General features: G+C 45.3%; 1 protein-coding gene and 1 non-coding gene across 3 annotated transcripts in view; one reads left to right on the top strand and one right to left on the bottom strand.

The window, feature by feature from the left end:
- NAV2 (neuron navigator 2) overlaps positions 1-17498 on the top strand; it is a 767244-nt gene that overhangs the window by 242871 nt on the left and 506875 nt on the right. The gene's annotated exons all lie outside the window — the stretch shown is intronic.
- Positions 3468-3602, bottom strand: LOC123568936 (small nucleolar RNA SNORA1). The gene has a single exon (XR_006692487.1). It is a non-coding gene; the product is annotated as a small nucleolar RNA SNORA1 (small nucleolar RNA).

Here is a 17498-nt window from a genome sequence, read left to right as displayed (position 1 = left end):
CCGTAACAAGAAGGTACCACAATGTATAAAGGCACAAACACAATAGAAATTTAGTTCTCATTCACATTTTAGTCCAAGGCTAACATTTCTGGTCAGTGGATAGCTCTTCTGCACCCAATGATTCAGGAATCCAGGCTCGTTCCATCTTAAGGTTCCACTGTACTAAGCAAGAGAGAGTATAGATTATGGAGGCCAATTAGCTTCAGTAAGGGAAATGTGCCAAAATTGAGGCCATAAAAAATTAAATGTGATATGCAAATAGAGTGCCATTAGGTCTAATACCTGGTCAACCATGAGGGCTGTCACTATCTTCATCTGCAAATCTCCTGCCCTTAGATCAGTGTCTAGCATATAATAGGTGCTTAGTAAATGTTTGTGAAAGAAATGAATGAATGAATATCCCACCAGTTCTATTCCTTTCTTCCCTGACTTGGGTCACCTGACAGAAAGGCCAAATTCCTGGTCAAGTATTTCAGGCCATTTCAAAGGTACATCTGTTGGGCCCAGAGTCCAGTGGTTGGTCAAATGTTCCTCCTCCTGCTCCCACAAAATCCTGAATTACTCATCCATTTTACAAATTGCTTTTATTAAAGAGAAATTTAAAATTATATAAATTTGGGAGTATCCAAAACAATCTGGTATATGGGTGTTTTGCCCAAGGATCTCTGATTAGAGGTTCCCTTAGAGGGCATCTAGGCCCAGAGCTGCAAAAATGACCCAGTTCATGAGCCAACCCACTTGGCAGTGGCTTCCTGGAGATGAATTCTGAAGGCAAGCATGCTGTGATTGATTAGTAATGTCTACCATAGGCAGAGAAAAGGAAAATGATAAGCAAAGTCCTGTGTAACCTGCTAGACCCTATCAAGTCTAAGATCCTCATATGTATAAGACTGAGGTTCAAAGAGAAGAAGTGGTACACGACTACCACTGGAGACATAGGTTGGAGGGCCTAGGAGGTCATTGGAGGCAGAATGAAAAAGGATAGAAAATGGTGGAAGTTCTGCTGGAAAATTCTCTTACAAATAGAGAATTTGAGAGAGCTCACTGCTAGGAACTAGCCAACGATTGTAGCTACCTCTAAGAAAAAAGAAAGGAGTCAGAGCATGGGGTATGATGTGGTTTGGAATCTTGCTGGGCTTGGTCAGCCTCATTTGTGCCAGGTTGGGGGGGGGGGGAAGAAACCTGCTGTCCTTGCCCATGTTTCTTTCCACGTATCATAAGGTAGTTTCGTGAACCCAATGGGCAATAGGTAGATGGCAGGGACTCTCCTAGGCCTCTGGGATGCCTCCCATAGAGATTTGGGCACAGAGGGCACCGTCCAGTCCCAGAGCACCATGACTCACCATACCTGGTGCTTCCTCTGTGCCTCCTCTGTGCTGGCTGCTGGGGGTCCAGAGACATTGAATCATGGCCCTCAACCCAGGTGAGCTCACAGTCTAGAAAGAGACAGAGAAGTCCTCTGTTTCTTGGATCCTAAGATGATATCGGTTACAAAACAGTTTATCAGTTTAATGACAGAATTTTAGGAAGACAAAAAAGCAAACAAAAAAACAACCGACCAACCAACCAAACAAAAAAAAATCTCCCAGCTTAACCAGAGGCAGATTGTAGGAGCTATCCTGATTTTACCAAAGGAAAAATGGGACCACCTACATGATTTTTAATCAAAGAAATAAATTCAATCAGTGGTTACAATACAGAGTGATCTGTGCTGTGATGTGGAGAGTGCTGGGGAAGGTGTGGTTGATTCTGCCTTGGAAGGGAGGTCAGGAAGGTCAGGGCCCTGGAAAAAGGACATTTGAGGAGGAGTATGCCAGGCTGACAAAACAGGAAAGGGATTCCCAGCAGTGGGAATGACATGGTCAAAGGAACAGGGCATATCCATATCCACAATAGCAAGAGCATGTGTAGGTGATCCTGGATAGACAGACAGACAGACAGCGTGAAAATGGCGAAGGGCCTCTACGTATCTAGAGCAGCCATTGGGAAGTGAGGCTCCGGCCAAGAGAGAGCCACAGCAGCTGTCAGAACAGGGGCCCAGAAGCCGATCAGCCATCACAGCTCCATCTCCTTCAGCTGCTCCCAGTGTGGGAGCACAGATGCTTGATAACCAAGGGATGGTCTATTTAAAGCCACCTGTAAGTTGGTTCGAGAAGGCACACTGTAGGGTAGAGAAGGAGAGAGGGAAGGAGAATGTCAGGAGGAAGAAGCATGCTCAGGAGGCAGGATTCCAGCCTGGGCTCAGCCCTGAGCTCACCGTAGGGCCTGGGGCAAGTTCCTGCCTCTCTCTGTGCCTCAGTTTCCTCAGTCTCAGTCTCATGCAGTGGTGAATTGTGCAGGCTCAGGAACCAGGTGTGTGGGTCCCAAGCTAGGCTTCCTCACTTGTGATCTGCAAGCATTGGTCAAATTACTTAACCACTGTGCTGACATTTTCTCTTCTGTAAAACTGAGATAATAATAGTACCTACCTTTTAGAGTTGCTGCAAGGATTAGATGAGGTAATGCATGTAAAGCATTTATAGCGGTGCCTGGCACACACTAAACACTCAAAATCAGCTATTTTTAAAATTATGACATGATGATGGTGTTGGACTAGCTTAGTGGGTTTTAAACCTTAAACCTTGGAACCTTTCTCCTAACATATTTGGAACTTCAGTGGGTGAAAAAGGTCACATTGAGCTCTTTTGGTTGGAAGGTGGAGACTCTGAGCCTTGCCACTTTAGCATCCCCCTTACCCAGGCCTGCCTCCCAGCTCCCCGCACCCCAGGCACCTCTGCAGAACCTTTAAGCTCCAGGAAACCCAGATTGAAAGCAATTATCCCAGAGGATCTCTGAGGTCCTTTTCAGTTGCTCCTTTTAATCCAATTCTTGCTTCAGACGCTTGAGTTTATATCTGGAAGAGCTTTCTTTGATAGCTCAAAATCCATTTTCCAAAAGCATCAACTGAACCAGGCCCTGGGGGACAGTGTGGTAAAGGCAAACCAAGGCAGATATGGAGAGGTGAGGAAGGTATTTGAGTAACAATCCTGACTGCAAAAACCCACAAACAACCAAATACCACCATTATGGTTTTTACTTTAAGTCAATACATTTTTATTTAAGGAATTTTACATGTGATTCATTCCACTGTCCATCAGGGTCACCTTAGTTCTTCCAAATCTTGAGTCAAGATTTATCTTCAAGATAGGCCTGTCTAGAGATTCATGCTTAATCCACAGTCGTTCTGTCCATCTTAGTTGGGCTTCTTTTATCTCCACTTGAATACAGACATACTGGAAATACTTTAAAAACTTCCTACCCAGAATCTTTAGGGTCTAGTTCTTCAAATAATTCACTTTAGGGCCCTAGCAGTTGAATTGTGGAAAGCATATTGCTATTTTGGCTAATGAGCACAAATGTATTATTCTTTAATATTTTTCTAATGTTGAAGTTGTGTTGCATCCCATTTTCACTCGTGACCTTAGCAGAAATGTTACAGGTCTCATTGTCACCACAGTGATGTGTTTGCTGTGATGGAAACATAGCTTGTTTCTCAATGTAGCCCCATTAACAATCTCGGGATGGCATGATCAACAGTGCCTATTCTCCTTGAGAATGGGGCATCACCTTCACAGTTGTTAGGATAAGCTATGCAGATGTGACTGCCTTCTTTCGTCACAGTCCAGGATAGTTTCTCATTCTTTTTTCTCGAGATGGTCAGGCGCTGTCATTGCCCTGTGTGCAGTGTGCCATGGGTGTCTCTTCTCTACTTAGGAACTGTCTTATTTCCTCACCTCTAATCTGAGAATAGCAGATGACCAAAAAATCAATATTGGATCTATCAAAGGGAACTGAGTATGGGCACCCCTATGTGGCCTGCTTCAAGCTGGATTCAATGATGACCCAAACAGATGTAGATCCTGACCATGCGGATGTTATTGTCTAGGGGGAAAGATCAATTAGTGTAAGTGTGATAGGGATCAGGACTTGAAAGATAAAATTCCAACATCCAGAACAACCATTGTGGGACCCTATAATCCACAAAAAGTAGGGATTTGCCTTCAGGATCTACTAGGGCTGAGCCTTGGTAGGACCCTGAGAAACTTCATCTTGAGGTCCTGAAATGGAAGATCTCTTTGCTTCCTGGGACCCCAAGACCCACTGCAGAGTTCTGCCTGGCTTTTCAGCATATACAGAAGGCTGGCTGCTTGTTGTGTACACTGTTAGAATTGCACATGCACTTTAGACATTGGCCATTCAGCTTCCAAGGCAGGCTATGGAGGCCACAATGAGCGAAAGCTAAGGAAACAAGTCCAATCCACAGTTAAGTCCTGACACCTATCATACTTATTGATCTTCCCTCCCAGAATAGCATCTGCATGGCCAGCATCCACATATGTTTGGATCATGATTGAATCTAGCTTGAAGTAGGCCACATAGAGGTGCCCATATTCATCCCTTTGATTGATTCAATATTGATTTGTTGCTCATTCAGTGCCCATCTTCATTGACTATCCTCTGCTTGTCCTTCATCTGCATCTTCCTCTGATCACATGCCAGCTGCTTCAGCCACCTCGGGCTTGTCACTGTTCTCTAAGCACTCCCACTGCTTAATGATCAGGTTCTCTTTGCCTGGAATATCCTTTCCTGCATCACTGCCTTCTCCCACACCAACTAAGCTCCTACTCAATCCTCAAAACAATTCCAAATGCCACCTCCTCTAGGAAGCCTTCCTAGATCACCTCAGAATTTTTTATTCCTCCATTCCCTGTCCTCCCATAGAACTTACACAGTATGTGACATTCCACTTGAATATGAATTATATTTTTGTCATTGCTCCCATATGTTATAAAGCTTGATGTGGGCAAAGATTTTTATCTTACTGGTCTTCATACTTGAATGTTTGGGGGAAGTCCATGAACTTGGCCTTTTTAATTCCTAGGTCTTTCTGGGTATGCAAACTTAGACTATCTAATATGTCTGAGTTTCACTGTTTCCACCTGTAAAATGGGCATTTTTTAAAAACTTGTGATAACAAGTTTATTGTGGGCATTAACTAAGATGACTTGTATGAAGTAATAATGAAAATAAAATAATAGTAATGATAGCTGATATTGACTAAGTGTTCATTTAGCCACTGCTCTGCTCTTTACAAGTAGGTCATTTAAAACATTTTTTAAAATTTTGAAATAATGATAGATTTGCAGGAAGTTGCAAAGATGGTACTGAGAGATCCCATGTAAAGATAGAACTGAGAGATCCCTTTCACCTGGTTTTCTCCAATGTTTACACGTTACATAACTATAGGACAGTTTCAGAACCAGGCAACTGACTGTGTGAGTATTGTTCTGTGTCTGTGTCCTTTTCTCACTTGTGTAAATTTGTGAGAATCTTACACAATCACCACCACAATCAAGATACAGAACTCCCCCATCTCCACAAAGATCTCCCTTATTCAGCCCCTTCAGAGTCATACCCACCCCTCTCCCTTCCGCCACCCCCAGCCCCTGACAACCAACTATTAATATGTTTTCTATCTGCAAAATGTTGTCATTTCAACAATGTTATCTAAGTGGAATGGCAAAGTATGTGACCTTTTAAGACTGGCTTTGAGATCCATTCAGGTTGTCTGTCTATAGTTCATTCCTCTGTTCCTGGTGAGTTCTGTTCCGTGGATATGCCACCAATATACCACTGATATACACTGATATACCACTGATACATGACTGACAGACCATGGTTTAACCAGGAAAAGTATCTGGGTTGTTTCCAGTTTTTGGCTTTGACGTATAAAGCAGCTATAAATATTTGTGTATAGATTTTTATTTGAATATAAGTCTTCATCTCACCAGGATAAATGCTTGGGGGTGCCATTGTTGAGTTACATGTTTAGTATATGTTTAGTGTTTTAAGAAGGAAGTAAAACTGTTTCTGAGAGTGGCTGTACCATTTTACATTCCCACCAGCAATGTATGAGTGATTCAGTGTCTCTACATCTTTGCTGGAATTTGGTGTTGCCACTATTTTAATTTTATCTGTTCTAAAAGGTATGTAGTGACATCTTATCATGGTCTGACTTTCCATCTCCCTAATAGCTAGTGATGTTGAACATCTTTTCACTGCTTATTGGCCATCTGTATATTCTTTTCAGTAAAATGTCTCTACATGTCATTTACCCATCTTCTGGCTGGATTGTTTGTTTTTTAATGTGGAGTTTTGAGTATTCTTTATATATGCTAGATATGGGTCCTTTGCCAGCTATGGGATTTGCACAATTAGTTCAATTAATCCTCATAACAACTCATGAAGAAGATACTAGGATTATCCCAATTTAATAGATGAGGAAGTTGGGGCACTGAGAGGTTAGCACTGCGTGTGGCACACAGCAGGTTTCCAGGGACACATCACAGTGAGTTTCATGCAGATGGAGCTCAGACCAAAGGTATAGTACCTCAAGGTACTTTGGTGGAATGGTGGGGCTGTTGGAGATAAGGAAGAGGAGCTGAAAGTGAAGGCCAGCAATGAGTAGAGGGACTTCATACCAGGCCATCAGCCCATTTGACAGGTTGAGGAGTTGAGGCAAAAGCACTAGAACAGATTGCTATCTGTCTGTTTCATTAAGTTTCTGTAAGTTTCATTAAGTCTGTGAAAATTGTGTCTCTTTTCAACTGCATCCTACCTTTCTCCTGTGCTGCAAAGTTTGATGGTAGCTGGCTGGTTTCTACTTCAGGGCCTTTTTTTTTTTTTTTTTTTTTTTAAGAAGGGATTTCTCCTGTGCGTTCTCTTTCCGGGGCACATGGAAGCAGGCTGCTGCTGCTGTCATGGAAAGCACAGGAACAGGAGTCAGGATACCAGGTGCTGGTCCCAGCATGGTAGTGAACAGTGTGGGAATTGAATGCAAATCATTTCTCTGGGTTTTCTATCTCCATATCTGTAAAATAGGAGTGACAACAGCAGCTAGCTGGCAGGGTGATTGTATAGATTAAACAGAGAGGAGAGGAGGAGAACAGGGGCGTTGGTAACACTCATGGGTTCAGAGTGGAACTCTTTCCTGTCTAACCATGTAAACCTGAGCAGTGTGCTTAACTTTTCTAAGCCTGTTTTCTTATCTGAAAAACGGGGATAATCACAGTTTCTACTTTATGGGCTTGGTGTGAGGATTAAATGAGATATTGCACATAAAGCACTTGCATAGATCCTCTCTCAAGATGAACATGATTAATAATAACTAACATCTATCAAGCACTTACTTTGTGTCAGAATCTGCTTAAGTTCATCAAAATTAGGATTAGACACCAAGACAAGGACTTAGGTGCAAGTTTATATGGGAGGGGATCCCAGGAAGCAATGTGAGAGAGCAGGGAAGTGAGCTGGGGAGGAGTCATTTTGGTGGGCAGTGGGGGCTCAGTCCCACTGGGCACCCTCTTAGAGACTGAGAAATGCACCTCAGAATCTCCACTGTGGTGTTTATCCACCATCTTCCAGTCCTCATTCGTGGAGGGTCACTCCTGGGGCATTCATTCCACCACACCTTTGACCTGCCCTGTGCTTGCGCTAAGCCTATAACCATGATGAGGAAGCATCCTCAGGAGAAAGACTCAGGAAGGCATTGGCACATACAAGGAACTGAACTATCTGTATGGGGCTTTGGGGTTGGCTGAGGGGAAATTGATGAATGCTAGTGGTGTCTGCTACACCACTTTAAGCACTTTATAATATTAACTCATTTACTTCATGTAACAACACTATGAAATGTTCTGTTATTATCCCCATTTTATAGATGAGGCAACTGAGACACAGAGGGGTTTTACAACTTGACCAAGGTTCTCCAGTCAGTCTGATTTCAGAGCCTGCATTCTTTTTTTATTTTTTATTTTTTTTGAGACAGGATCTCACTCCGTTGCCCAGGCTGGAGTGCAATGGCACGACCATGACTCACTGCAGCCTCAACCACCCGAGTTCAAGTGATTCTCCCACCACAGAGCCTCCCGAGTAGCTGGGACCACAAACACACACCACCATGACGGCTAATTAAAAAGAAAAATTTTTTTTTTAGTGATGGGGTCTCACTATGTTGCCCAGGCTGGTCTCAAACACCTGGACTCAAGCAGTCCCCGTGCCTTGGTCTCCCAAAGTGCTGGGATTACAGGCATGAGCCACTATGACTGGCTGGAGCCTGCATTCTTTCGAGAAGTTGTGACCATAATTCTCAGTAAAAAAATATATTTTATATCACAATTCAGCTCCCAAACACACGGACACTAAATAAATTAAAGATTCCTAAAATAATACTCATCTGTACCACGTGCAATACACTCTGAAATTTTCTGTTTTTTTTTTTTTTTTTTTTTTTTTTTATATCACGTTATTTTAAAAATGGTATTAGTCACCCACTAAATTGTTTTCATAACCCAGTAATGGGCTGCAACTCACGGTTTTGGAAAAAGACAGTGCTCTAAAATTCTATTTTATAGGACAATGTTGATGTCATAAGGCTGGCACGGGGAATGATATGGGGTAGGTGCCCAGGGAAGGTTGGTTTCTTTGTGTGCCCTTTTTGGCAAACCAGAGCCTATGAGCTGCTACCTTCTAGGCTTGCATCCAGAGGCCTGGCTGGACCTAGCACGTTTCTTAAATCCTAGACTTGCCCCAGTGGAATCTGCTCAGCCTCCTCCCTGGGGATGGGCACCATCTTGGGCTGTGACCTTCAATTCACCGGCTCCCCAGAAGCCAGCTCCTCCTTGGGAGGTGAGGTTATACTCTGTCCCCACAACATTGTCATTTCCTTCCCCTGAGTCTCTCTGTGTGAGGATTGTTCCCCTAATCAGGATGGAGACGCAGTTCATTACAAGCTGGTGAGGCAACGGCTCTGTGCTCCAGGCCCGAGACAGGCTGTCTGGGAGCTTGGCCAGCCTCCCACTGCCCCGGACACCAGGGCAGTGGCCTCCGAGCAAAACCAGCTCTCTGGGTTTGTCTGCCCCCTTCCCAAGGGACACAGGCACACACACTGTTTGCTGAGACTTCCACAGCTTTCATTATTATAAAACCTCTGTCATGCTCAGACAATGAGTTTCAGCAAATGATAGCACTACTTCCGAGAGCGTCTGTAGAGCACCTAGAATAACAACTGGCCTTTATTGAGTTTTTACCATGCACCAAGCCCTGGGCTAAACGCTTCACCTGCAGGCTGTTTGTCTTTACAGCAGACCCAGTAGGTAGGTATAACTAATCCCCACTCTACAGATGCAGGAACAGAGGCACAGAATGTTTTGGTAGCTAAACAACTCATCAGGAGGTTAGAAGGTGGCCACACCTAGCTGGCCCCACTGACTCCACCGACTGCCTCTCTTTGCTGTGTTGCGTACAAGAATGTGACTCCAAGTTTTTCCTTCCTTCTGGATCCACCTCTGGCTTCACTCTGCTCAGCAGTCAGGTGAGTTTCCATAGGCGACTTTGTCTCTCTGAGCCAAGTTTCCTCATCTGTAAAACAGTGCCTAGTGGTACCTCCTTCCTCAGGCTGTTAGGAAGAGTAAATGAAATAATGTAGATAAATGCATCTCCCGGAGATCCTAACACGTAAGAAGTGCTCAATAAATCTATGTATGAAAGAGTCGATTCAGCTGTTTTCCTACTGACTTGACAGTATCCCGCAGCCATTTCCCAGAGGCATGATGTCACCATCCAGAGGATAATAGCAGCCAATCTAGAAACCTCCATGTGTTCCTGGGCTTCTCATACTTGTGCCTTGTCTTGCCCCACTGCCCCATCTCACTGACTTCCCTGGGGCAGAAATCTCCAATATGACTAATATCTCTTGGAGGGCTATGAAGAAGTCATTTATTTCCTCCAACAACAGACCCCCTCCACCCAGGACGAGGAGAATAGCCATGTGGTGGCTGCAGAGCCTGGTGCCGAAATTCTCGTTAGCTGCAGTTTAATTACTGCCTGCTGTATAGGTTTTTAATAACAGTAAGTCCCAATTAGTTTCTTGTTACTTCAGAAATAATTACTGATGGTGGACCTTTGTCTCTGTTTTAATTCCAGCTTCATTCCCAAGCTGCGGAAGTCTAAACAAGTGGGCAATTTTAGCTGGAGGAGGTGGGGAGGATTGGGGATGCATGAGGAATGTCTGCAGAGCTGCGAGTTTCACTGGGGTGTGTGTGTTTGCCTGCGATGAGTGGAGGAATGGCCGTGGCCATTTCTCACCTCTATAAAGAAAATCCTGGGCCCCTGTCTTGAGCTAAGGACAGGGATGGGGCCCTGCTCTCAAGGGCAGGTGGGTCTGGGACGTAGCATTCTCTGCACAGAGAGACCGCAGGGGAACTGGCCTCCAGTTATGAACCATGCCAATGGCACGCCCTTCCGCTGCCCTGGGGGCCAGGCCCCAGCTACTGACCAGTTCAGAGGCAGATGCCACTGCCCCCGACAGTGACAGGCACAGCCAGATGGAAGAGCAGCTTTCGGGAGCGGGGAGAGGGGAGGGGGTGTGCCATCTCTTCTGCAAGGGCAGTGCCCCAGCCTCAGCCACACTTCTGATCTGCAGTCCAATAGACCTTTCTAGCATGCCAAAGAGAACCTGGGGGTGCCAGGGGGTCCTCAGAGCTCACCCTGCACCTGTGGCACCCGCAGCGAACAGCCGTCCGTGAGCCGAGGAAACTGTACACAGGTAAGATGGTCACTGAGCTTTGTTTGAAGTGGGATAGTCTCCTAGCTTCAGGGAATTCTCTTTCAGTCTGACCTGCTTTTATGCTGCTTTGTCTTTTTAACTTTTATCCTATTGTACCTGGGAAGCTATTGTAATGCTGATGAGTTATTGTCTGCTGAAGTTATGTAGTGATCAGAGCTAACGTGTGTTGGGCATGTCAGACCCTCTTCTAGGTGAGGTATATGTATTTATTCATTTAATCCTCACAGAAAATGCTCTGAGGTTAGTATAATTATTATTATCAGCCCTCTTTTGCAGATGAGGAAACGGAAGCACACAGAAAGATTAAGGAATTTGCCTGAGGTCACCCAGTCCATATGTGGCAGAGCTAGGGAGATTCCTTCCCAAGGAGTTTGACTCCACTGCCAAGCTTCTGACCAGCCTCTTATGGGAAGGACTTGACCCATTAGAGAACGGGATGCTTCACAATGCATATATCCCCTGTGATGTTTTTTTAGTTGGCTCTGCATAATACATTCTTTTATGGCCTCTGTGTGTGTGTGTGTTTGGTGATTCTTGTGTTGATTTTTGGTTCCAACTGTGTTCTCTGAAAGCTTCTCTTCATTTGAAATGTCTGGGTCTGGCCAAATGCTCTGTACTTAGTGTTTGTGCAGTTTCCATGATGGATGAAATGGCAGGGGCACTTCTGAGCCCAGCCTAGGACTGTGGCCCAGGCCACCCACGTTTAGAGGTGACAAAGCCCTCTGTGCCATCATACTGGCCAGCCTTGGTCCTTTTCAATGCGTCCTGTCCCTCTTTCCTCATGACCAACTTGTCAAGGGAAGATGTCGCACTGCTGAGCCAGTAGTTTGCTTTTTTTCTCACCATGTTCTTTGGTTTCTTTCCCCCTGAGAATCCTTTCCAGTGGAATTGCAAATGGCTTGGCTGGAAAAACCTGCTGAAAATCCATCCTTTCTCATGTTTTCCCTCTTACCTCCTGTTCGTTTCATCCATTCGGCCAAACTGCGAGGTTGTCTTATTGTTAATAATCTGGGCTACTCTGTGTTTGGAGGTTCATTTGGAAAATTGTGTCCAGCAGGCAGAAATGCTCCACTTCATCTCAGACACAAAGGCATTCTTTGAAGGTACAAAGGGTTCAGTATTAAATAAGTAAGCAAACAAGCCTGGCCTTTGAGGAGAGAAGTGTGGAAGGGGTAGGGAGAAAAAGAAAACTGCCTCATCAAACTGTACCTCGGTTTATTTAGACAAGGGGAGCTTATTTGTGTTTATTTTATGCTCACATCCTAGGGTTTCAAGGAATGCTCCTGTAATCTACTCCAGAGGCATCAGGGCTCTTGCCAGAATCTCTTGATGGCCAATCTTTTTGAAGTGTCAGGTGAAATGCGGGTGAAGGGACTATTCTGTTTGAGAAACAGCACGAGGGAGGCTGATCCATTTTTCTAGTTACTGGGAACGTTTCCCTTCACTATGAGGGCTGATGCTCTTCTGGCAGTATCTGCCCAGAAAAATCTCAAGCCTCAATGGGTATATCCCTTCCTTTTCTCTCTCTCCAAACTAAATTGCATCCCTGTCTTAGTCTGGGTCCTCCAACACAGACTGTGAGGTAAGGATTTCAGTGCAAGTAGTTTATTTGGGAAGCGATTCCAGGAAGCACTGTGAGGGAGTGGGAAGTGAGACAGCGAGGAGAAAGCCAGTAAAAGGTGTGCTAATGGGTGGGTTACTGTAATGGGCAGCTGGGCTCAGTCCCACAGGGGGCCTCCGAAGGACTATGCTGGACCTACCTCAGAATTGTCCCATGGAGGAACAAAGAAGCTGGGATGTTTATGCACCAACTCATCTGCCTCATTCGGTGTGGTTTTCTCCTGGGATGTGAGAACCCCAGCACTTCTGGCCTGCCCTGTTTGATGCACAAGAATCTCTCAGAGACAGGATGTCCCTAGGCAGAGGGACATGCCCACTGTCTGTGGATGACCTCTAGGCTAAACCAAGGGAATATGACAGGATGTCAACAGCATCTGCTAAAGCAACCAACTGCTCTAACATTGTGTGCATTGGACAAAATTGTAACAGTTGCCAATATTTACCTATAACCTCTAGCCAGTTACATGTGTATTAATCTTATTGATCCCCCAAAACGTTTGAATAGGGGCTGCTGTCATCATCTACAGTACAGCGTTGTGGCTAAGAAGATGGACTCTGGAGCAAGAATAACTGGGTTCAAATCTCACCTCCTCTGCTGAATAGTTGTGTGACTTGGGCAGGTTTCTTAGCTTCCTTGAGCCTCAACTTCCATACCTGCAAAATGGAGATAACAATAGTAGCTACTTTGTAGGATTGTTTTTGAAGATCAGATAAGTTAATACACACAAAAGCAATTATAATAGTAGGCATATACTAGGTATTCAATAAACACTAGCTGGTGTTATCCTACAGATGAAGGAATTGAAGCTCAAAGAGGTTCTTAGCTGAAAGTTTTGTAGCCACCAAATGGTAGAGGCAAGATCTTAACTCAGGCTTTCTGTGGCAGCATCACTTTTTCTACTATACCACGTGATTTTGTAATCATTAATACATGAGAAAGCACTTTCTAAACTGTAAAGTGCTCCACAGAAGCTTTGCTTGTATTACTAGTTCTGCTCCTTGGAACAGCAGATAGTCTTGTTCTCTCAAGAGCTTCAGCCTGGTCTTTGAATTCTGCTGTCATCTCTGTACACCTGGCTCTGGGCACAGTGTCTGACTGGGTGTCAGCTAGGTGGATGAGTTATCCAAAGCTCCAGGACTGGCCCAGTGATCCCTTCCTTCAGAGCTCCTGCCTGCAAACTTCTGCTCAAAGTCAGGCCCTATCTCTGTCACATGCCCCAATTGCTGCTGCTTCCTCCTCCCTACCACCCCTACACCCTACTTGGAACATCCTCCCTGCTCCACCATGCCTTGTGCCTGGTCCAGTGATCATCTCCCACACCACCACTTCTACAATTTCCCCTTTCCTTGCCTCCACACTAGGCCTCCGGCCTCCCCTCCTGGACTCAGAGCAGCCCTCTACTTTGTCCTTTTTGGATGGTGCTCTTGGGTATATGTGTCAGTCTGGGCTTCCTACCATGACCATAAGTTTCTTGTGGGCAAAACTGAGTGACATTTTTTCCTTTATTCATTTATTTATCCATTGTGGTCTCAGACATGGTACCCCATCTGGTAATGGGGAAATGGGAACAGGCAGAACAAGATTGATCCATGGTTGAAGAGCTCAGTTTGGGGGAAAACTGGCATGCAAACATTGCTATCAGTGACAGTGAATCTTGGTGGGGACACAGATCTGAGGTGCCCATAGACTAGGATCCTCTCTCCATGTGATGGGGTCAAAGATGAAGTGACATTAAAGCTCGGTTTTTAGATTAGGGATGATTTGGTTGCAAGGAAGAGAAACTTGCTCAAGCCAGGTCATGGAAAAGTGGGAGTGGGAACCTTTTAGAAACAAAGAGCAGGAGCTTCTCCTCCAGGAACTAGAGAATCATCAGAGCTTCCAATGTCTGTCCTGCTCCTCTCTGCACGGCTTCCTTTCTGCACATAATCCTATACTGCCCAGCTGTGAACCTAGATGACCTGCCCCATCAGTGCCCCATGGTCCTGTTCTCCCAGGTTCCAATCCCTGTGATTGGCACAGCTTGGGCTAAGTGTTCATCCCCAGTCCAATCAGCTTTGGCCAGGAAATCAGGGACGTCAAGTATGAAAAGGACACACGATCCCCCAGTGGGGGTGGGAGGAAAGGAGTGCATCTCTACAAGTTCTTTTTTTATTATTATTATTATTTTGAGATGGAGTCTCACTCTGTTCTCTAGGCTGGAATGCAGTGGCATGAACTCAGCTCACTACAACCTCCGCCTCCTGGGTTCAAGTGATTTTCCTGCCTCAGCCTCCCGAGTAGCTGGGACTACAGGTGCACGCCACCATGCCCAGCTAATTTTTGTATTTTTGGTAGAGATGGGGTTTCACCATGTTGGCCAGGCTGGTCTCAAGCTCCTGACCTTGTGATCTGCCTGCTTCAGCCTCCCAAAGTGCTAGGATGACAGGCATGAGCCACCACGCCCCGCCGCTTCTCTGCAAGTCTTGAAGGGAGAGTATATTAGTTTCCTGGGGCTAATAACAGGTTACCACAAACATGGTGACTTAAGACAACAGAAATTTATTCTCTCACAGTTCTGGAGGCCAGAAATCTAAAAATCAAGGCATGTGCAGAGCCACACTTTCTTGGCAGACTCTAGAGGAAAGTCCTTCCTTGCCTCTTCTAGCTCTGGTGGCTCCAGGTGTCTCGTGGCTGTGGCAGCATCATTCCAATCTCTGCCTGTCTTCGCCTGGCCCCCGCCTCTCTGTCTTCTCCCCTTCTCTTCTCTTCTGAGGATATTTGTTATTGGATTTAGGGGCCACCCTAATCCAGGATAATCTCATCTCATGATCATTAACTTTACACCTGCAAAGATCCTTTTTCCAAATTTGTTCGTTTTTATGGATTCCAGGTGGACATATCATTTAGGGGGCCACCATTCAACCCACTACAGTGAGAGTCTGATATATAGAGAAAGGGAGGAAGGGCATTCCAAGTTGAGGGACCAGCATGAGCAAAGGATAATTACTCAGGGAGCAATGACATATTTCTGCTCCAGGGGCAGAGGGTTAACTGATGGCAACAGAGAGGGCTGAGGTTACGTACGACCAGACCACAAAAGGACTTCCATGTCACATAGTAGCTTTGCCTTGTGGGCAGCAGGGGAGTCCACTGGCAGTTCTTGAGTGACAGAGGAGCATTATAAAATTTAAAATTTGTATTGTAAGCAGATTCTTCTGGCTGCAGCATGGAGCTGTGTTAGAGGGGGACAGAAATGGAGGGAGGGAGATATTCATAGTTGTAAACACCTACTATGTGCCAGGCATGTTTCTAGAGACTAGAAATAGAGCAAAAGAGGGCCGGGCACAGTGGTTCATGTCTGTAATCCCAGCACTTTGGGAGGCCGAGGCAGGTGGATCACAAGGTCAGGAGATCCAGACAATCCTGGCTAACACAGTGAAACCCCATATCTACTAAACATACCAAAAATTACCCTGGCATGGTGGCATGCAGCTGTAGTCCCAGTTACTTGGGAAGTGGAGGCAGGAGAATCACTTGAACCCAGGAGGCAGAGGTTGCAGTGAGCCAAGATCACGCCACTGCACTCCAGCCTGGGTGACAGAGCAAGACTCAATCTCAAAAAAAAAGAAAAAGAAATAGTGCAAAAGAGAAAAGGGACTAGGCTGCTGCTATATTACAGCAGCATATCTAAAGCAGGGAGAGAGGAAAAAAAGCAGAGGAACAAAGGTGTATGATGTTAACTGGTAATAAGGGCTCAAAAGGAAATTCAAGCAAAGAAAGGGGTATAGTAAGTGATGGAAGGTGTCATATAGGAGGTTCAAGGACGGCCTTTCTGATGAGGTGACATTTGAGTAGAGCCTGAAGGAAGGGAGGGAGCTATAAGGTTTCTGAGGGAAGAGTGTTCTGGGCAGAGGGAATGACATGTGCAAAGGCCCTGAGGCAGGAGCATGCTGGGCATGTTCAAAGAACAGCAAGGAAGAGTTTGTGTCTGGGGGAGAGGGAGCAAGGGGAAGAGAAGTAGGCAATAGCATCAGAGAGGCAGTGGGGCTGTATCATATAGGACTTTCTAGGGCCCAGAAGAACTTTGGATTTTACTGTGAGTGAGATAGGGGGCTTTGGAGGGTTTTAAGCAGAGGAGAAACATCGTGTGACTTAAATGTTTTTAAAGAATTACTCTAGAGGCTGTGAGAAGAAGACATTGTGGGCCTGGAGGTGAGGGTAGGACGAGGCTACTGCAACAGTCAGGATGAAAGATGACAGTGGCTTGGACTGGGGGGTCAGTGGTGGTGCGTTTAAACATGGCCAGATGCTAAATATATGCTCAAACTAGAGTTGATAGGATTTGTTAATGGATGGCATATAGAGTGTGAAAAGGAGGAGTCAAAAATCACTCCAAGGATTGGAACCCAAGCAACAGGAAGGATGGAGTTGTCATTTATGGGGATGGGGAACTGCAAGAGGAGCAGTTAGGATTGAGAGTTTGGGGACATATTAGATATTGGTGACTTGGGATGCATTAAATCATTGAATCTTGCTTTGTGCCAGGCAATGCTCTACCTACTTCATGGCTATTAACTCCTTTGACACTTGTAGCAGCCTCATGAGATGGGCACTTGTATCCCCCTATTTTACAGGTGAAGAAACTAAGGCACTGAAGTTGTTTGATATGGTTTGGCTGTGTCCCCACTCATCTTGAATTGTAGCTCCCACAATTCCCATGTGTTGTGAGAGGAGCCTGGTGGGAGGATTGAATTATGGGGGTGGGTCTTTCCTGCACTGTTCTCATGATAGTGAATGGATCTCATGAGATCTGATGGTTTTAAAAATGGGAGTTTCCCTGCACAAGCTCTCTCTTTGCCTGCTGCCATCCATGTAAGACATGACTTGGTCCTCCTTGCCTTCCGCCATGATTGTAAGGCCTCCTCAGTCATGTGGAACTGTAAGTCCATTAAACCTCTTTTTCTTCCCAGTCTTGGGTATATCTTTATCTGCCGCGTGAAAACGGACTAATACATTGGTTAACTTACCGAAGGCCTCTAGTTGGTGAGTTGCAGAGCTGGGATTGAGCCCAGATAGCCTGTGTCCAGGGCTCACATTCTAGCCATTACACTGGACTGCTGCCTGTTTTTTGAAAGGTCCAGGGGAGAAGTTAGGGCAAGGGATATTTACTTAGGAAAGAAAAAATACCTACAGCTGATTCTGATGTGTCTCACCTGCCCCTTCAACCCCCAA

The sequence above is a fragment of the Macaca fascicularis genome, chromosome 14 (genome assembly GCF_037993035.2).
Source record: "Macaca fascicularis isolate 582-1 chromosome 14, T2T-MFA8v1.1".
Classification (NCBI taxonomy): domain Eukaryota; kingdom Metazoa; phylum Chordata; class Mammalia; order Primates; family Cercopithecidae; genus Macaca; species Macaca fascicularis.
This window is presented reverse-complemented; position numbering and strand designations above follow the sequence as displayed.